The 22,236-nt window shown below is 44.7% G+C and overlaps 1 protein-coding gene across 4 annotated transcripts in view; it reads right to left on the bottom strand.

Annotated features, from left to right (window-relative positions):
* The window catches only part of NCOA1 (nuclear receptor coactivator 1), a 307,488-nt gene extending 287,690 nt beyond the window's left edge, over positions 1-19,798 (bottom strand). For all 4 annotated transcript variants that reach the window (XR_014166236.1, XM_081903665.1, XM_081903669.1 and 1 more), the window contains exon 1: positions 19,675-19,798. The gene's annotated coding sequence lies outside the window, so the exon portion shown is untranslated. The remainder of the gene's footprint in view (positions 1-19,674) is intronic.
* Between the last annotated feature and the right edge of the window lie 2,438 nt (positions 19,799-22,236).

The following is a 22,236-nucleotide window of genomic DNA, read 5'->3' as shown; positions in this document are numbered from 1 at the left end:
TTAAAATATCAAGTATTTAACTGTAGCTGCTGTTTATGAGCACAGATGAAAGAGGGGGTGCAATCCATAGAGGACTGATATGGTAACCATTTTTCTCGCCTTCATGGCATCCACACAAGAGCAGAGCTGCGCCAAGTGGCAAGCGATCTCCTGCATTTTGGTCCTCAAGGGAAGAAGGAAGGACTCCTTGGTGATTCACAGTGACTAGTTATGATTAAGGATTGCAGAATCATTAGAATTATGTTTGGCATCTGTGTATGAATTGCTTTCCATTTGCTCACCTCAGCATTGAGATGAAGAAGCCTTAGAGAGGTAACTACAAGGGTCTTCTGAAGACTTCCATTCTAGAGGGGTTTGTTTGGCCTGGTTAGTCTTAATTTTCATTTTATCCAGCTTACGTGTGTTTGCTGCACAATTCCAATACCATGGAGAGAGGCCAAAGCCATTTGTGTATTTATTTATATTTTTGACTCTGATTTCCCCACCACCTCCACCCCAAGACCACTTGCACCAAGCAGTTGCCATTTGCAACCCTCAAAGGCATATTACTAGGTGAAACTGCCAATGGGCTTTTCCAACCCCTGGAGTGAGTGACATTTCCAAGCCCTCTCAGTGGAATATGAGAGAAGGATGAAGCGTTTTCTGCTACCTCTCAGAAGAATGATTCACTGTGAGAAAAAGAAGTCTCATCTGAGTTTGTCTTCTCTCCTTCAAAAGAGAAACATGAAGACAGGGGGGGGGCAGGAGATGGAGACTCTCTGTAGTTGACCTGTCCATAAAAGACGAGTATTCCTGGCATGCAGACTATGTTTCCAAGTAATTTCATGCAATGTGCAGATTAAAAGGCTGCTTCAGACTTCTACAAAGTGCAAGAGCCAACACATTTCAATACCATTGCAGCTAACGGTTTAATTAATGTGAAGGATTCCAGTAAGTCACCATTCGCAAGTCTCTATATCCAGGAATGAAACAGGAAACCTGTGCTGATTCGAGCACCTGGTCACCTGATTACAATGAAACTAAAATGCAACCAGGAACAGAAAGAGCCAGAGTTTAAAATGTAATTGTAGTAGCAGAGACTACCTCATTTGACTAAGCTTCCAACACAGAAGCTGTAGAAGTAACTTTCAGTGCAAAGTTCGCAATAATTCAGAAAAATAATCACATCAGTAAATGAAGATGGGAAATTTACTGTGTTTTTTTAATACATATATAATCCTTCATTACCTATCTTTAGGTACCAGGCAGAAACATTCCTCTTGTCCCAGGCCTTTGGCTAATTAGCCAGTCTATGGCCTTTTAAACTGTGTGTTTATTGTTTTTGTTTGTTACCGTGTTATGCATCTTTGTGCTTTTATATTGTGACCCTCAGATGAAAGGCTGTATAGAAATGTAACAAATAAAAAATAAAATATATTTAAGGTCAAGTTCAAGAAATTGGTATTAACATATAAGGCCCTAGACAGCTCAGGACCAGATTACTTAAGCAACGGCCTTGTCCCTTATTTACTCAGTGGGTCACTGTGGTCTGCAGGAGAGCTTCTCCTTCAAGTTTCAAAGAAAAAGAGGCCTTCTCCACAGGAATGTGAAACAGGGATTCTTGTGGCTGGTTCTACGGAATAGAGGTGCCCACTATATGCAGTTTTCTGGAAACAACTGAAGGCTGGGTTTTCCCAGCCAGATGAATGTGTCTTTTTCGTGAGTGTCTATTCCATACTGTATATCATCTATCTATCTATCTATCTATCTATCTATCTATCTATCTATCTATCTATCTATCTATCATCTATCTATCATATATATACAGTGGTGCCTCGCAAGACGAAAAGAATCCGTTCCGCGATTCTCTTCGTCTAGCGGTTTTTTCGTCTTGCGAAGCAAGCCCATTGACAGCTTAGCGGATTAGCACTACAGCGGTCTAGCGGCTTCTAGCAATCAGCTGTTAAGCGGCTTATCAGCGGATCAGCTGTTAAGCGGCTTAGCGGCTTAGGTAAAGGGCGAAAAAAGCGGAAAAAACCCGCGGGGACTCGCAAGATTTTTTTTCGTCTTGCGAAGCAACCCCATAGGGAAATTCGTTTTGCGAAGCGCCTCCAAAACGGAAAACCCTTTCGTCTAGCGGGTTTTCCGTCTTGCGAGGCGTTCGTCTTGCGGGGCACCACTGTATCTGCTGTTTTTTGTATTTAAATGTTTTAAATGACCTCTCGCCAGGCTAAGATAGGTAGGTGGCCTGGTCTGCATCATATTTCCCCAAATCACTTGCACTCCAGATATTGTGGACTACCACTTCCATCATTCCTGACCATTGGCTATGTTGGCTGAGACTCATAGGTCCAAGACCTCGGGCGGGGGGGCACAAGGTTGGGGAAAGCCGTTCCATGTCAATATTTTCTAACTGATGGGTCACTTGACCTCCCTCTAAGATGGTTCATATAATGCATCTTTTGGAGAGCGAAGAAGAGGCAAGGACTAAGATAGAACACCAGGTAAATGGGGAGACATAAACATATTAAAAGGTAAGGATAATATACTAAAAAAATTAAAGGTGGTTTCCATATTGCAGGAGAGGGTTAAAGGTGGGTCCTGGCTTTGGAAAGGTTGAAGGCTAGCAACCAAAGCTGTGGGAGAAAGTTTGAGGATTGGAACATGGATTCTGACATTGAACAGCGAGAGGCACAGGCGCTGACCTTTGTAACCGAGTTGCTGAGCCTGTTTAACAAGCGCTAGCGAGCCTTAACTTTTGTGCAATAACGAACTCCTTCTCTTGTTTTTCCCTCTCCCGTGGCTGCCTATCTGTTCTTAAAACTGCAGCCATTTGGATTTCATCACTCAGTTTCAAGATGCAACCACAGCCTGTACACTGTTAAGGGAGATTTACCTATGAGAACAAGGTTCACATCTACAGCTGTAATAAGCCTGCGTATTTGAGTTCTGTTAAATGGTAGGCAGTGACTTCTGGGTCAGATTATAACATCTCTGCTGGCTGCCTCCTTATTAATCTAAGCTTCCTACTCTCGTACCAATTCTCGTAATTGCCTCCAGACCCCAGTACGCACGCAGCCCTTAGAAGGCGTATCCTTGAGTATTCTGTGCCCTGCTGTGGAAACAAGAGTACAGTAAGGCAAAGATTTGGTGGGAATTCAAGGGCTCATAAGCAGATTTTTGGATGAACAGAACACTTCTTTAGGTTCAGGGGTACACTTCTAGAGTTTTGCTTTTCTATGTGGTTGCTATTCCAGTGTTGAAACACACATGCATTATAAGCCAAAGGCAGCATCCGACCCCCCCACGCCCCCACTGCTCCATGTACTGCAGGTGTCAGCAAACTTTTTCAGCTGGGGGCCGGTCAGACCTTGTGGGGGGCCAGACTATATTTTGGAAAAAAATATGAACAAATTCCCGTGCCCCACAAATAACCCAGAGATGCATTTTAAATAAAAGCACATGTTCTACTAATTTAAAAACACCAGGCAAGCCCCACAAATAACCTAGAGACGCCTTTTAAATAAAGGACACATTCTACTCATGTAAAAACACACTGATTCCCAGACCATCTGCAGGCCGGATTCAGAAAGCGATTGGGCCGGATCCATCCCCTGGGCCTTAGTTTGCCTACCCTTGATGTACTGTATGTGAAGCAGATCAAGTAGTACCTGAATGGTGGAGATCTGCACATAAATATAGGGTGACTCCATAGTAACCAATGTAACATTTGTAAGCTTCTTTACATAATATTTTGTACTTTAGCTAATATTATTTAAACTCCAATTAACATTAAACTATTTCTGTGTTAAATGGCTTGTTCTTCCCTCCAAGAATAGCCATCCTCATGCTCGAATCCTGCTTCCTGGTTTCCCACAGCCATCTGGTTGGCCGCTTTGAGAACAGGATGCTAGATTAGATGGACTTGTTGTTAACTGCTTTGAAGTTTTTTTGGGTTTTTTACAGCCAAGCAGTGTATAAATTTTATAAAATAGAATAAAATAGATATGCCACTGGCCTGATCCAGCAGGCTCTTCTTATGTTCTTATGCAATCTTGCGTGTCACACTTCTGGTGTGTAAAACGCCATTTTGGAAAACTGTTTCCATATAATGAAAATTGGGGAATTTATCTTTAAAGTGATATAGAACATGCTAACTATGAGAATGAAAAGTAGGTCTGTAGGCATTTTCATGTAGCTGCCCTGTATTTGCTGCCTAATCCATTTTGGAATCAATTTCAGATCTTCATGAAAGAAAATAAAGTATTGGGCAGGAAAGTGATTAGAAGGGACCGGCTGGTTAAAGGTATACAGGTCGGAGCTAAACAGTACAAATTAAGAGCACTTGCAGATGACTTAGTATTGACGTTACAGGAGCCAGAATCTAGTACTAAAAGGGTTTTAGAACTAATTCAAGAATTTGGTCAAGTGGCAGGATTTAAATTGAACAAGTTAAAAACTAAGGTTTTAGAGAAAAATTTAACATCAATTGAAAGAGAAAGGTTTCAGAATGAGACAGGTTTGACCGTGGTTAAGAAAGTGAAATACCTGGGGATTAATACGACAGCTAAAAATGGGAACTTATTTAAAGATAACTATGAAAAATGCTGGATGGAAGTGAAAAAAGATTTAGAAATCTGGTCAAATTTGAAGCTTTCCTTGTTGGGTCGAATTGCAGCTATAAAGATGATATAGAGAATGCTAACTATGAGAATGAAAAGTAGGTCTGTAGGCATTTTCATGTAGCTGCCCTGTATTTGCTGCCTAATCCATTTTGGAATCAATTTCAGATCTTCATGAAAGAAAATAAAGTATTGGGCAGGAAAGGCCACAAAGACGGAATATTTACTGCAGCATTTCAAGTGCTCCAGCCAGCCTCCTCCCCATTCCATTTCCCATTCTACGTACTCACAGCTTGCCTTTCTGCTATTGCTATTCTTCCATCACCTTGTTGGGGGCAATCTCAATTTACTCCCTCTCTCATGTGTTAGCAAAGCAGTGGCATCTTGAATAAAAAAAGGAGAAGCCATTGCTCAGTAGCAGAACACATGCTTCACATGTAGTAAGTCTGAGATTCAGAGGATTCCAGGTAGCCAAGCTGGAAAAGAACCCTGGCCAAGATCCTGAAGGGCCACTGCCAGTCAGAAGACACAAGAAGAAAGATAGGGTTCGGTACCAGGCAGTTTCATATCCTTAGATTTATTCATAGAAATGCATTCCCCCTTGCAGGTGTTCCAGGGCAACCTCCAGACTGGTGTTATTTTGTGGGTGAGATTCAGTCATACAGCAAATTCAGGATCTGCAATTAAAATGGATTTGGCACTTCTTGAGCAACACTCTTCCCCTCACCCACCCAAAACCGATGTTTTGTATTTTAAAAAATGACAGACAAATGCACTGGAGTAACAGTTGGCTGGCATGCCATCTTATTACCTCCCCACAAACCCCGTGAAAGCAAATCAGCATGGATGCTCACTAAACAGGTCATCTGAAAGGAACCCAGGAGTTGCACTCAAGTACCTAGGCCCCATATTGCTAGGTACAATCCAAACAGCCACCATCAAACACTGTAAGAGGACAAGCCAGAGTTACAGTAAGCTCTAACGACCCAGAAACATGCTTCTGTGAGAAAGCACAGAGCCGAAAGAATGAGCCAAGGGGTGGAGGGAGGTGGAAGGAAGGGAGAGAAAACATGCAGTCAGCAGCAAAATCAGTGCAGAGTAAAAGCAAGAGAAAACAGCTGCGGATTTCATGTCACCGTCATCCAGCTGCATGCCTCTGCTGCTTTCCTCCAATCCAATTGAACGCATTTCTGGCCGACTCCTCCAAAAGCCTCCCCCTTCTCCCCAGCCCACCCCGCCATAGTCCCATGATCAGAAGGAGGGACAACAGCTGCACGAGTTCCAAGAGACCCCAAAGCAGGGTGCTGGCTGTCATTCTGCATTCCTGGACAGCATCCAGAGGCGGCCCTCTCCTATCACTGGGGCCGCCAGTGACTGACAAATAGCAAATGACTACTCTATGCCAGCAGAAGGTTGGGTGAAAAAAGAAAAGATTTTAATGAAAATAGAGGAGAGGGGGGGATTTTCTTGTTTAATGCAATTATTTTCCAATTCGCAGTTTTAACAATGATTTGTTCACCCATGTATATCAGTCATCCCTGCAGAGGCTTTTTCCTAAGCTTTCTAACAGCATGAGAAACCACTGGGTATATTTAGGGGTAGAATCAACGAAAGCAGGACGGTAACTGTGCGGAGACAGTCTCACAGTTTGGTCAAACCCAACGCCTCTGTCAGAGATCGAGATCCGAACCCTTTAAGAGGGGAAGAGGCTGCAGGAGGAGAAGGAGGCAGCAGTACACACGGCCATTCGCAGGAAAACTGCCATACAGATGTGCATCGCCAAGGGAATGAACACTCTGGATAGAGAAGAGGTCAGTTCCATGGAAGCAATCTGAGAAGGAACACAGGGAGACGCAAAGTAGGGAAGCAGGGTGGGGGCCTCAAGGAAGAAACAGAAAGCAAAGGCTAAGAAAGGCCTTAAGGCCAGGGAGCTCTGCACAGGGTGACCCTTCGTTGCACTGAGAACAGTTATATAGGGGGTGTTGAAGGGTACAGTGCCCAAGTATGCAAAAGTGAGTAAATTGCTGTAAGACTGACCCAAAACAAACCAGCATCTACTTCATGATTGTATAAACATGTCACTGCCTACATATACAGTAGCTGATTGCCAGCTAATTGTGTCCCTAGGAATCTATGAAATCCCAACCAAGGGTCTTCTAATCTCCATTAGCTAGCTAGTATCTACTATAAAAAGGTAAAGGTACCCCTGACCATTAGGTCCAGTCGCAGACGACTCTGGGGTTGCGGCGCTCATCTCGCTTTACTGGCTGAGGGAGCCGATGTTTGTCCGCAGACAGTTTTTCCCGGTCATGTGGCCAGCATGACTAAGCCGCTTCTGGCGAACCAGAGCAGCGCACAGAAACGCCATTTACCTTCCTGCCAGAGTGGCACCTATTTATCTACTTGCACTTTGACATGCTTTTGAACTGCTAGGTGGGCAGAAGCTGGGACTGAGCAATGGGAGCTCACCCCGTTGCAGGGGTTCGAACTGCCAACCTTCTGATCGGCAAGCCCAAGAGGCTCTGTGGTTTAGACCACAGCGCCACCCGCGTCCCACACCTGTGTATACTATAATATAGGCTTAAACATAAAGATGTGACATGCATAAAAAATAAAAAATAAACCCTTGCATTATTACCATGGATCTGTGTCTTCTGTAATGCACACTTCATGTATGTTCTGGGTATGGCAAGAGACATATCACTATGGCAACAATGTGATCGGAAACTTGGCAAGATGCCGGAATATTTTAATGTATGAAGGGGTGACTATGCAGGGGAGTGGGTCCCCAAGATTTCCATAGTTTCAGGCAAGATACGCATCAATTCCCTTATGCAGGAAACACAGAGAGGCAAATGGGAACTAGGGAGAGAAACCAAGGTGAGCAGACTGAAGTAAAAAGGCTTGATAGGCAAGTTGTATGCCTTCTTACTGTAGCTTAGGAATTCAGCCAGTATGTTTGTAAGAAAGAGGGCAAAAGGAATCCATATAAATAAACAGCACCGGATACGGAAGAACATACCACCTAACTTATTACTTGCTGATCTGGATGAAAATTTCTTTGTAACTCAATGTCAGCAGTAGCACAGGGTGTAACTGTTGGTGTGGCAAGGTGAATAGAGAAGATTTTTGGAGACTTCCTAAAACACTATGGTTTGGTACTACCATTATGAACTCAATCAATTAAATAGCTGGGTATCTATTACCACATAATCCTAAAATTATACTACTAAACTCCCTTAAAGGTTTAACCAATGACACTGACCTAAAAATTAACTGGAAACCTACCGTAACTGTGATTGCAAAAATGTGCCCAGCAGCCCAGGAAAAAAAATGGATGCCCTCTTAATTTTTGGAAGACCAATTAAAGAACGGACAAATAGGTTTGTTGAAAGACAGACTTTATTTGTAATATTTTGGAACAATACATTTCTGAATAATATCAAACCATATGCTTTTTTTTTTTAAAGGACCTGCTTCCCCTTCCCCTTATTTTCTTTCAGCACTTAGCAGCCCAGTATTTGGCCCTTTTTTATATACAGAAAGAGGTGTGTGTGTAATATGAATAAGCCATCAAAATAAAATTTAAAAACCTGTTGACCAACTCTTATTTATTTAATGTACTATTATTATTCTGCTCAGCAATTAAAATGGGGATGGGGTAGTTTAAATTTACCTAGGTCTGCCTGGAAAAAGACGCCGCCACCAACCTGTGCTAATCACCTAAGGTTGGCTCTAGGCAAGCTAAGGAGCCACATCTCTTATAAGAGAGCAAAACCCCAACCCAGCTGCCAGGAGGTCCCTGGACTTGGGAGGTTCTTACAAGATCCTTGGCTAAAACCAACATGACAACATCAGGTTTATATAACGACATCAGCAGAATGCATATGGCATAAAAATTCGCACATGGCAAACTAAAGTGTTTTAAGTTAATTGTAAGTAAAATGAAACATTAAGAATCTGTGACGGGGTAGTCCAGGGAATGAACTGTCAAGTCCATGCTTCTGGCAGTGGCTATTCTAAGGAATTTCACTATGAGGAGCTGCAGGAGAGTACTGGCTGTTCTATATGTTATGCTCTCAGTTCAGAGGATGAGAAGAGGCCCAGCAATCCTAGTCAAGCATCCTGAGGGAGCAGCATACACCCTAGAACGCGTTCCAATTCCTCTGCAACATGCAAGACTCCCATGAGTTACGTCAAAGTAAAAGGCTTGAAAACCACTGGAATACAGTGCCTGGCTAAGCCCTGAAACTCACAAAAGGATTCCCAAAGTCCTTTCCTTATACATTTCCATCTGAAAGCACATACAGAATACAGTAACCCAGGGGACAGCAAACTTTTTCAGCAGGGGGCCAGTCCACTGTCCCTCAGACCTTGTGGGGGCTGGATTATATTTTGAAGAAAAAAATGAACGAATTCCTATGCCCCACAAATAACCCAGAGATGCATTTTAAATAAAAGCACACATTCTACTCGTGTAAAAACACCAGGCAGGCCCCACAAATAACCCAGAGATGCATTTTAAATAAAAGCACACATTCTACTCGTGTAAAAACACCAGGCAGGCCCCACAAATAACCCAGAGATGCATTTTAAATAAAAGCACACATTCTACTCATGTAAAAACACCAGGCAGGCCCCACAAATAACCCAGAGATGCATTTTAGATAACAGGACACATTCTACTCATGTAAAAACATGCTGATTCCCGGACCGTCTGTGGGCTGGATTTAGAAGGTGATTGGGCCGGATCCAGCCCCTGGGCCTTAGTTTGCCTACTCATGGAATACACATTTGCTTTACCAGTCAAGGAACAGAGCTCACAATTGCACAGGGAAAGTTACGAATTCTTCCTAAAAGGATGAAAACACATCTGCCAAGGATGTTGGAAGTATGGCAGAATACGGAAGAAGATGGGACTAGATAATAATAATAATAATATAATAATAATAAATTTTATTTATATCCCGCCCTCCCCAGCCGAAGCTGGGCTCAGGGCGGCTAACAACAGTCAAAATAGTTCACATTGTAAAAACATTCATTATAAAATTAATTAAAATCAAATTAATGGCAACCATCAAGCAAAATCCTGTGCAGGTTGCCAGAGGAGGGGGGTCAGGCTGCGCCCTGACCAAAGGCCTGGTGGAACAGCTCTGTCTTGCAGGCCCTGCGGAAAGATGTCAGGTCCCGCAGAGCCCTAGTCTCTTGTGACAGAGTGTTCCACCAGATTGGAGCCGCGGCCGAGAAAGCCCTGGCTCTAGTTGAGGCCAGCCTAACCTCTCTGTGGCCTGGGATCTTTAGGATGTTTTTATTTGCAGACCGTAAATTTCTCTGTGGGACATACCAGGAGAGGCGGTCCCGTAGGTACGAGGGTCCTAGGCCGTATAGGGCTTTAAAGGTTAAAACCAGCACCTTGAACCTGATCCTGTACTCCACCGGGAGCCAGTGCAGCTTGTATAGTACTGGATGACTATGATCTCGCAGCGAAGACCCCATAAGGAGTCTCGCCGCGGCATTTTGCACCCGCTGGAGTTTCTGAGTCAGTCTCAAGGGCAGCCCCATGTAGAGCGAGTTACAATAATCCAGTCTGGAGGTGACCGTCGCGTGGATCACAGTGGCTAGGTCAGGGCGAGAGAGATAAGGAGCCAACTGCTTAGCTTGGCGGAGATGAAAAAATGCCGCCTTTGTTATAGCTGTAATCTGCGCCTCCATAGAGAGGGAGGTATCGAAGATTACACCCAAATTCTTAACGGACGATGCTGGCACTAACTGCACCCCCGCAAGAGATGGGAGTTGCCCCCTCAATCCCATATCGCTCCGTCCCAGCCAGAGGACCTCTGTCTTCGAAGGATTTAACTTCAACCGGCTCCCATGTAACCATCCAGCCACAGCTTCCAGACATCTGGTCAGTGCATCTGGGGCCGAGTCAGGATGGCCGTCCATCAACAGATAGAGCTGGGTATCATCGGCATACTGATGGCAACAGAGCCCAAAACTCCGGACAAGCTGGGCGAGGGGGCGCATAAAGATGTTAAAAAGCATCGGGGAGAGAATCGCACCCTGAGGCACTCCACACACCAAGGAGTGGCGCGATGACAATTCCCCCCCAAGCGCCACCCTCTGTCGCCGACCAGAGAGAAACAAGCGCAGCCATTGAAGGACTGACTCAAGATGACTCAAGGAAGTTGCTTGGAATTTGCATAGTTTATTCTTTTAATTCATTCTAAATTCACAAAAAAAACTACAAATGGTGGGAGTGGCATTTGGGGTTTTTTTGCACAAAATATGAAATATTTATATGTACATAATTTTAGGTGTTGGTTCGGATCACAATATTTTTCATTGTGATCATGTGAGGGGCTGAGTTCCATAATAAAGAAAGGCAGGCCATAAATCTAAATGGGCAAAATTAAACCCCCAAACAGCCCCACTGAGGGCTGAATATGCTCAGAAACCATGGCTTGCAGGCTGACTGTTTTGGGGCTGGGGGTGGAGTGAGGAAACTGGATTTGAATCTCTTAATGCAGGTCCCACTTGTAAAAATAATTGTCCTACTTCAAAACAGCAAACTGAAAAAGGCCCCTCTCTGTACACACACAGACAACCAGTCTAAAGCCGCTCTGAAATAAAGTAAGCAACTCTGACCCAGTTCCCTTTATGTTTCTTCAGAGTCATGCTACTCACATGTACTCAACTTGGTTTCTCTTTTAAATAGGAACCGAACTTGAGATTTCATCATTCCATTCTCACAGCAACAATATTCAGTGCACAGCAAAAGAAAAGTTGCACAAACTGTTTGGACAGTTTGCTGAACAGTTAGCTTGGAAAGCCATTTATTCTGAAAGTGGAACTAAGCTCAGGAAAGCAATGTTGCAGCTGTATGTACAGCTATGTATACCCAGCCAAACATAGACTGTCCATTTTCAGTTTCTTCTCTTTTATTCCAGCAAGTTATTGATGTTTTATGCTAGATTAGCTGAAACCAGGCAGTTTGGGACACTGAAATTTCTCTTCTGGCCAATACACCTGAGCAAGATATTTGAAGACCCTTTGACTTCACTGGGTGCTGGATTTCAACCCTGGTTTTTGATTGCTTCAGAGTTCTGCTAGTCCTTCATTGCACTGTTGCATAGCCAGTAAGGTAGTAAATATTACATGGTACTGTTGCGCTCAGATCCTGCTAACCGGTTTCCTACAGGAATCTGGCTGGCCGTTGTGAGAACAGGATAATGAACTAGATGGCCCACTGGACTGATCCAGCAGGCTCTTCTTGTGCTCTCAGAGGAAGGGCAGTTTAGAAATAAACCAGTAATAATATTTGTGAGGGATAGTACAATCCCCATCAAAGTCAGGAACACAGGGGGCTTCCATACACAGAGTCAGACCACTGAGCAATGCACTACACACACTGACAGAGGTTCTCCAGGGTTTCAGATAGCAGCCTTTTCCAACACTACCAGGAGATGCTTAGGATCGAACCAGATCTACTACTAAGCTATGTTGCTGCATAAAACTAGGGCCAAAGCAGACAGCATGAGGAAAAATAACAGTGAGAGGATATTTGCTAAGCATAATCTACAACTATTCTGAAATGTTTACTATTGCAAATTAAACTTTCATATATTTGCTGTAATACAGTTTACAATAAGTTATATTGCAGCTCTATTTATTCGGCGACTTGCCTGAAGTTGTACTAAATAAAGCTCAGTTCCTCCTTGTTGTTGATGAAATGGAAACCAAGCTAACGTGTTTATAGAACGCACCGTTACATGGAAAGATCTGTATATTCTTTTCCCTACACAGAAGTGCTCTCCACATGGAAGACGTATAAATGTTTGATGCACCCCCAAGCCCAAATGAGACCCCACTGGTTGTGGCTGGAGGCATTCTTGCTAGTTTTATGGAAACAGCTCATTACAAATACAGCAGTTTGTGCAAAAAAAACCCCAATCCTCAACCTACCAAACTCTTCAGAGTTGCCAGCCCTAATGTAAATCCAGATCTGGTTATAGTACAGAGGACAATTATTCCAGTTCCTGGGGTGGGGAAGTATTTACCTATAAGGCTCAACACAGACTACCTTACACAAGCAAGTTAGGCAACAGACACTTCCAGTTTCATTATGTATGAAATACTCTCAAGTCTTTTCGGATATCAAATATAGGACCTATAAAATATTACAGCTCTGATGGTGCAACAGGCTTCCATGCGGGTGGAGCTTCCTCTTCCTCTCTCCCAACACACCTTCAAAACAGCTCTATAAGGATGGAGGGGGCAGCTGGATGGGGGAAAAGAATAAACGGAAGTCCTGTTGCACCAGCAGAACCATGTTGGCATAGCACCGGGTGCAATTCAATATTTTAAGCCTGTGTCTCAGACAAAAAGTCTCTTTTTAATTTAATGTAACTGAAAGTAGCCCCCCATTGAGGCCAAGCACCTACACCAGGCCCTCCAGATGTTTTTGGGACTACAACTCCCATCATCCCTAGCTAACAGGACCAGCGGTCAGGGATGATGGGAATTGTAGTCTCAAAACATCTGGAGGGCTGAGTTTGCCTATGCCTGGCCTACACTATGTAAAAAATATTGTCCCCCACATATGCCAATCAAAACTGTATTTGCTCTTTCCCATAGTTTTTTTTAGTCCCATAGTCTTTTCTCATATAGTTTGTTTTAACAATCAAATTGCTTTGCTTCTTTTTCTCTTTGAAGCACAACACAGAACTTTACCTAAAACTTTTTAAAGCAACGTTTTCAAACGGTGAAGGATCACAATTTCTAGCGAGCATGATAGGCAAAACAAAGACTTAAAACTTTACTTTTACAGAAATAAGGACAACTCCCCCCATCGCTGAATAGCTTCCCTACAATGTTATATCTTGCATTATTGATTCATAATTGCAACTTAGGACTTTGGACTATAGTGTGTGGGGCCTTATCACTGGAACTCCCTCACAGGGAGTTCAGACAGGCAATGACTATATACAGACCACGGGTGGGATTTAATTAAATTTTACTCAGTAAACAAACATTAAGAAGTCAGGCCCATTAATTTCAATGGGTCTACTCTGAGTAAAACTACCACCCACATTTTATGGTGCCTGCTTTCCTCTTTCAAGAGCCCTCTAAGTCAAGATTTCTATTGTCAGTTGGTATCTTTACTGGACTTGAAACAGTTTTTATTTTAACTATTTTTTAAATACATGCAATTGTTTTAGATATGTTTTTATTGTAATGCAAAATCAATTCAAAATGCTTCATGAGAAGAGATTCATAAATGTAGTAAATAATACAGTAATAGTAATAAGTTCTGACACCTTCCCTTTCAAACTTCCCGAACTAGCAACAACCACCAAATTTCTCTCCAAATCAGCTCATTACAAATATATTTGAACAATGTAAGCTTGGTAATAATAATAATAAACTAAGATTATATTTTCAAATGCACGATGCTCAGGAGTTGTGGTAAAATACATAATTCCGAAACAGTGGTAAGACACAAGACAGTCATTCCAACAAATCACAACTTATTTTCCATAACAAACTGTAAATTAGTCACACTTATGAATAATGCATTCCCCCTCCAACCTGGTTTTAATGTATCGTGGGTATTTTCTTTGGTTGGTTGGTTGGTTGGTTGGATGGATGGAAGTCACTCTGGGTTGCCTTGGGCAAGATATAGGGACTGACAAATTTAATAAATAAAATACAATATTCATGCTTGCCGCAAGAGGAAATTTGTGCATTAAAAAAAAAAAGCTCAGCTGATGCATCAAATATCTCCATTTGATAACTTGATCCCCAAATATCATGCCAAGTTCTTGGAAAGAATGCAACAAGGGCAATGCTGCAATATTTGACAATGCATTGCCACACATCTCGTCACTCTGTTTTTCTTTAATCCACAGCTGATAGCCACAGACTTAAAGAACAATCCTGCAAAAAACAGACTCCTTTGTCCATATATTTGAAATGAACATCAGCTTGATCTACTCCCCACACCGGCGGAAAACAAAATATTTCATCACCACTGAAATATGGTTTTATACTCAAGTTTTTCTATTTTAGGTCGTTTTCCTCCTTGCGGCCAGAGGGGGGGGGAATCCCTCTATAAGTAGGCAAACCTATCTATTCACAGTTCTTGAGCACTCTTGCAGTAATAGAACTGCAAAGTATTAAAGTTTGTACATGTGCCTACACACACCTCCCAATAAAAACCAAGCACCCGCCACTGGAACAAATGAACCCGGGCAATCCGGTTGAGAGCATATGCAGGAATTTGCTTCGAGTACTAGAATTTGCTTTGAGTACTAGAACTAGACAGGGTGGATCTGATTTAAATCAAATCAATTAAATTAAATTAAATCGATCACAATTTAAATCACGATTTAAATCACTAGTCAGTAAGACTTGATTTAAATCTCTCCTTTTTTACAGAAAGACTCATTCTTGCTGGTATAATCTTAATATTTACAACAGATGGTTTCATTTTTGGAATAATAAATTGTCAGAGTCGTTTTTACAGTTAAATCAAAAATTACAGATTCGGTTATACTATTAGAAATACATAGACAAATAATTATGAAATTATTATGAGGTTTAATAAGTTAACTGTTTATATTTGCATAACTTTTCTGATGTACTTTATTGGAAGGAGAAAAATAATCATTTCCTTAATAACAATTTAAACAATTTATTTAACTAAAGCAATCACATTATAGCACATGTTTCTTAACTGTTGTGGTTAAACTTTAAAAAAAACCTTAGACTGAGTTTTAGAACACATGAAAAACTTAAAACAAATCCTTATTTTCTGATGAACAGCCTTTGGACTATAATGTAACTTAAATAGAAAACTATCTTTAGAAAGATTTTTCCTCCAAAAGAATTTTATTTTAAAAATCTGATTTAAATAAAAAAAAAATCCAATTTAAATAAAGAAAATCTGATTTTTTTATTATTATTAAAAAAAATCACTGATTTTTATCCACCCTGGAAGTGGAGGACCGTAACAGTTCTTCCCCATTAAAATCCACTTCTGTTTAACCCACATTGTCTATGTTTCAGCAGCATAATCCAGAGGGGTGGGGGTCATTTTGTTGCCGCTATTGTTAAAACTTACAGATCTACCGCAGATCACCACAAGATGAAAAGTCATAAGGACGTCACGGAGGCCAATGGCCCATCTAGTCCAGCATCCCGTTTTCATCTTAGTCAACCAGCAAGCAAGACGTGAGCACAAGAACACCCATCTCTCATGAAGCCTACTGCGACTAACCATGATAGGAGAGCTTAGCCACTGTGGCCAGCAGCCACTGATTGTCTTCTCCTCCATGAATCTGTCTGATCCCGGGGTCAGCAAACTTTTTCAGCAGGGGGCTGGTCCACTGTCCCTCAGACCCTGTGGGGGGCTGGACTATATTTGGAGGGGGGGGATGAACGAATTCCTATGCCCCACAAATAACCCAGAGATGCATTTTAAATAAAAGGACACATTCTACTAATGTAGAAACACGCGGACACATTCTACTAATGTAGAAACACGCGGACACATTCTACTAATGTAGAAACACGCTGATTCCCGGACTAAGAAGGCGAATAGGCCAGATAGTTTGGCTACCCATGGCCTAATCCTCTCTTAAAGCCATCCAAGATGGTGGCCATCACTGCCTCCTGGGGGAACAAGATCCATAGTTTATTTAAGGATGTCACTGTATTTTGTTAAAACCACAACTAGAGCTCTTGCTAACTTCATTCTGCGGACTAATATTTCTTCATATGCAGAAGATTTACACATGCAACCAACAGAAAACCATTTCCAACTCTTCTTTCACTTTTCATTTCTTTTAAACTCACACACCCCCTCAATCCATTTGAAGCAAATTACTTGGAATGAAGCCAGTTCTGCCCCATTGACCTCTGGTATTTTTCTTTCTTCAGTTTTTAGGATAGATTTTAATGAACTCATTGTTTCTATGTGGTGTTCACTTTTAATTGAATTTATATTGTCAGTCACTTGGGCGGGGGAGCGACTCCAAGTTAAGAGACAGATTATATAAATGAAGTCAAATGAATGAACAGACATTGGATTTAAAGAAGTCTAAATTGATGCCACTCCAGATATCGCAGGTGGACATTTAGTTCTTTCTCTCACACACACATTTGCTTCCTGCCCTTCTTCCAAGGAGACAGCACATAAAAGACCGAGGATGGCCCCAAAAAGATTTGAAAATACCTGGAAGCCTCTTCTCATTTCTGAACTACAAAACCTTTGCTTATTTTTAAAACATAGTGCGGTTTTACTTCAAAGAATACTTTCCAGTTTTTGTAATGTAAACCAGTTGAATGATTAGAATACACAATGAAGGGTAAGGTGATGACCCAATTCTCAGTTACTGAAGCGTCAACATGTGCTGCAGTACGTAAAGGTGCAGTTCTCTCAACCCACACTGGAAAAAAGTTTCCCTTCAGTCACTATTTATTTCCATCCTGAATGTCACATTCAGGGAAAAAAACAAAAAAAACACAAGTCATTCCCTCTTTCCTACCCATGAGATTAATTCAAGAAGAGGGTCCCTTCCAGGATGTGAGCTTCAGAAACTTCAAGTTGCCTGAAGACAAGGGTAGGAAAGCCGTTTACATGCACTCAAACATGAGATTCATGCATATAATTCTAATGCCAGTCAGCAACATTATGCTGCAGGTGTAACGCATTAAACCATATTATTTATAAACACATTCACTAAGCTGATTTGATAACACACTAGAGCAGAACTGGCAAGTGCCTGGAAAAGCCTTTTATATGAAACCAAACCATTCAGAAGGCAACACAAATGGGGCAGTCTCTAAACATAAACTCTAACACAGCACCAAGTCAGACCCGCATCACCCTCAGTCCTTATTCAAAGACTATTTCATCCCTTGCCCTTAAAAAAAATAAAATCCATCTCTTGAGCTCAAATTACCCTCCAAACCATCCGATACCTCATTACCATCTTGATTTCCTTCACCCAGAAAAACGGCACAAGTACATTACTTATTCTCCCCAGGCTCTCTGAAAGAGGAGCGTGTGAACAATTAATGTGCATAAAAGAGTTTGCTGCCTCTGCTTTTGATAATGCAATTGATGATGAGATGCAACATGCAAAAGCAAAGAGGCCACACTTAAAAGCAGCAACGTAGAACACCTACGCTCCCAGCCCACTCTCTCTGTGCAATGAAGACTTCTGCTTACAGGCCCCCTGTTGCTGTGGGATTGTCACCAGCACCATCAACGGCGCATCTTTGCCCCAATATGGGCCCGTCGCACGACACCCTGCCCCAGCCATGTTTACGCAGTCAAAGCAGCCCAGACTCTTAATGACCAAACTGGACAAGAAGAAAGCAGCTTCACTACTTTGCTATTAAAACTTGCGGGTGGCTGTGTGCAGTTTTGCAGGAGAACATGAACGCGCAGGCATGTCAAAAGTTTAGGTGTGGGAGAAGAGTAGGCAGGTTTTCCCTACTCCTGAAAATTGCACTTTTCATCTGAAATTTTAAAGGGGAGGGTGAGGGAGGGGTGTATGCGGCACTTGACACAACCCAGAAACTAGCAGGAGCAGTCCCCCACCTACAGATTTTTAGTTAAACGACTTTGAACCACCATATACACACTTCCTCCCAACCCAGGCTCTCTCTCTGCCTCTGCGCACACAAATACTTGCTGACACTCTCCTTCCACAAGCCTCCGATTTTAAGACTCAAGTGTCCTCCTGGTCCCCTGCTCAACTGACTCTCCCCGGGGTTTGAGGGTAGGGGGAAAGCCCTCCCATTCAGAGCCAAAGTTATTACCGTTGCTTCACCACCACCACCACCACTCCTGATTTGTTGTGGGGAGGAGATAATGTCAATTCCAGGAACTGCTTTCTACTCTGGTTTAACCAAAGATGTAAAGGGAAACTGGATGGTACACCACATCCCCACAGAGCCTGCTGCTGCTCCCTTTCTCCTTGGAAACCCCTTCCCATACATTCCACCAAACCCCAGGCACCCCCTTCCCACTCCATTCCCCCCCTTAACTATTCCCCATAACTAAAGATCACTCCCACGCAAACACACCTTCTCTCCACTTCTCTACAGATTGCCTATGGGGTGGACTTTGGTAAAATGGCACCCTGCCTGAGCGATGGCAAAATTGGGCAAATCCCACCCCACCCCCCATATTTCTTATTTTCACAATAACTGAGTACGTAGCAGGGATGATGTTGAGGATGATGATTACTACTGCTACTACTTTGCATCCCCTCCGCTCTGCACCCTGTGTGAGGGAACTGCCCACCCCCACACTAAATCCATCACTGCTGGGATCTTCCATTACTCCCCAGTTTTGGGGTACTTTACCACCTTCTCTGCCATCTGACAGATCCTTCTGGGGGATCCCCTTGCCGGCCAATAGCTTTCCAGCTCCCTAGGGTCCTAGTTACCCTTTTTTTCTTTGCACAGCTCCCTAATCTGGGCTGGGGGCTGGGGAGTGCAACCCCTTTGACCCCTCCGCACCCATTTGGGGGAAAGGAACCCCATGTGTCCCCTTGCCCCCACACGCCCACCCCAAAAGAAGCAAACTCCCCCCGGGGGACCCCTGCTCTCCAGCACCCACCAAACTCCCCTGGCAGACCCCCCACCCCACCCCGCGGCGACCACCCCCCCAATCTCCAGGCTTTTGCACCAACACGCCCCTGCCCCCTTCCCTGTCACACCCAGACCTCAAAATCATGCATCCCCCCCCAAAAAGCAGCCCTGCTCCTTCTGCCACTGCTCCTGGTGCAGCGCCCACCCACCCAAAAAAAAACACACCGGACCCCGCCCCCTCCTTCGCACTCACCCCAATCTCCCCTTGGAGGACCCCCCAAAAATGCGCCCCGCCCCCTTCTTTAAACCTCCCCCCCGCGAGCTTCATCGCCCCCCACAAAAATAATCATTTTTTGCAAACTCCCCCACCCCCCAAAGCTGCGCCCCCACCCCAGAAGCAAGCCTCGGCCCGGGGGGCTTCCCTTCCTCGCCTGACAGCTGCTCAGCCCACCCCCGGCGGGCTCACCTGCTGCCTCCGGCCGGGCCGAGGCCTCCCTCCTCGGCGGGGAAGGACCGGGGGTCGTCGCCTTCCTTGGCGGCGAGGAGGACCGGGCGCGCCCGGGGCCGGCGAGGAGCGCGGCGGGGTCGGCCCTCGGGTCCTGCTGCTGCTGCTGCTGCTCGGGCGGCGGGCGCTGGCGGTTCTCCTGGGCCTGGTCCTGCTGCTCCTTCTGGGGCCCCGGCTCCCTTGGCGGGGCTCCTGGGCGCCCGGGGCCCCCTGTCTCCGCGCTCGCTCAGCCTGCGCCGCCTGCTCGGCTCCCGAGGGCGGGCGGAATGGCGAGGGGGCGCGGAGGAGAAGGAGGAGGAGACGGGGCGGGACGCGGCCGAGGGGCTGGCAAGGGAGGACGGAGAGAGGGAGGCAGCAGCCACGAGAAGGGGAGGCCGCCGCCGCCGCCGAGGCGAGGGGCCGAAACCGCCTCAGCCGCGCGCCGCCATCTTGGGCAGGATGGCAGGAGCCGCCTGAGGGGAACCGCCGCCGCCGCCTCGTCCTCCTTCTCCTCCTCTCCGCCCTCGGCCTCCTCCGGCCACACCAGGCCGCGCTCCCCTCGCCAGCCCGAGCTCGACGCCGCCTCACGCTCGGGAAAGAGCGCCTCTAAGCATGTGCAGAGTTCGGCGGGCGCAGCAGCTGCCTGTATCCTCCTCACCAGGCGTTAGATATTAACGAGAGGCTTCGTTTTTAAGAAGGGGGGGGGGTGTTCTGCTGCTGCTTTTCTCCCAGAAAGTAGACGTGGGAAAGGGACAGCCATAGGATTTATTGGGGGGGGGTGCAGAACCGAGTTATCTGAGACGCAGTTAAGCATATTTTATTTATTTACTTGATTTAGTGGGCAGCTGCCCCCCTCTGTAACCCCCCTGGCTACACCCACCCATGCACCCCAATTAAATATTTGAGGGGGCTGCCCCCCCAAAAAAAGTTGATTGGCATTGCCATTCCAATGGTGGGTGGGTTGCACGTCAGGTGAGCAATTATGCAGGGCAGAGCTCACCTGTCGTCGTCCCCACCCCCAATATTTTATTCAAGTTGGCCCCCCTGGTGACAGCCATCACCTAAGTGTGAGTGTGCTTGGCAGGGTATTTAGGGCATCACCTGCCTGTGCATGCGGCCAGGGTGCTTCTGTCGTACAAGGCGCCGCTTAAGTTGACAGCGCTCTTTGAAAAGCAGTTTAAAAGTAAAATCTGCAATCGAGGGTTACCAACGGGCAGCAGGCCAGCAACGCATTCCTGTGCGGCTTTACTTGGAAGTAAGCCCCAGTGCCGTCAGTCCGGCTTGCTCCCCAGTAGCTGTGCTGAGAGGGTTGCGGAAAGCACAGCGCATTGGAGGCGAGAGGGGTTTCCGACTGTGCATGCTCAGCGGCTGTGCTGCTAGCGTGCAGGTCGGTCCGTTCGCACATTTAGTACAGTGCCAGCACACCCAGTTGAGCCACTGGTGGTGCTAGCTAAATGCAAACGGTCAAGCGTTTTTTTATTCATGGCTAGCCTCTCTCGGCCTTCTCCTCGCAGCTTCCTGGTGAATGTCTTAGGTTTATAAATCCATATTTCCACCCCACAATCTATGACGCTGAAACATGAGACGCCGCATTTGCACGGCGGCATCTCAGGATCACTGGCTGAGTGCTCACTGTTCCCTGGCCCCTGGCTGGCACAGTTTCCTTCGGTCTTCAGGTCGGACGCGAAGACTTTTTGCGCGCAGAGCATGCGGTCTGTCACTGAAAGGCAAAATAACAGTGGTTTTGCATTTAACACGCAAGCCCTTTTGACAAATAAAAATAGCATCAGCTGAGGGTGGGGTAATAATTATCAGGGTCACAGGGGGCCCAGAATGGGAACTCATCCTTGCCTCTCTGTCAGTGCCCCGAGTAAAACCTTTCTTGTGAATGTGCTACTTATAAATGCTACATAGGAGCCCGGCTGGGTCACACCAAAGGCCTGATCCTTTGGTGAACCACATGGGAAGCTCACGAGTATGGCACAAGGGCGCACCTGCCATTGTCTCTTCAGTGACTGGCCTTCAGGTGTACACGGTTTCCGATACATGGCATAGCCATCACAAATAGTAGTCATCAATATTCCTCCGTGAATTTGTTCAATCCCCTTTTTAAACCATCAAGGGTAGTGATTGTTACTACCAAGGCAGCCAAGGGTGGCTTGGGAGCCCTGTGGGGGGGGGGACACCCGGTAAGCGCAGACCAGCTAAAAATATTTACACAGGATATAAAAAAAGTGTGTCATCTCATGTTTATGTCAATCATAAATATGATGGTATCTGTACCTGTTGAGAATATGAAGAGCCTAAAGGCTCATGTCAAAAATACAATCGCCCTCACGATCGTTGCTGAACTAACCATACACTTTAAATTTTTAACTTGGATGTGTAACACAACAACTTTGTTGCATTTGCACAGTGTTCCCTTCCAAAAACATGTAAATGCGACTGCTCAGAGTAAGATGAGATTGTACCGTCATACTGTCAAAGCCCAGAAGCGTATAGTCAGAAATGCTCTGTTCACTGCACAAGTTTGCAAGCCATTAT

The sequence above is a fragment of the Podarcis melisellensis genome (assembly GCF_964234715.1).
Source record: "Podarcis melisellensis genome assembly, chromosome: 3".
Classification (NCBI taxonomy): domain Eukaryota; kingdom Metazoa; phylum Chordata; class Lepidosauria; order Squamata; family Lacertidae; genus Podarcis; species Podarcis melisellensis.
The sequence above is the reverse complement of the archived record's forward strand: the minus strand, read 5'-3'. Positions and strand labels throughout refer to the sequence as shown.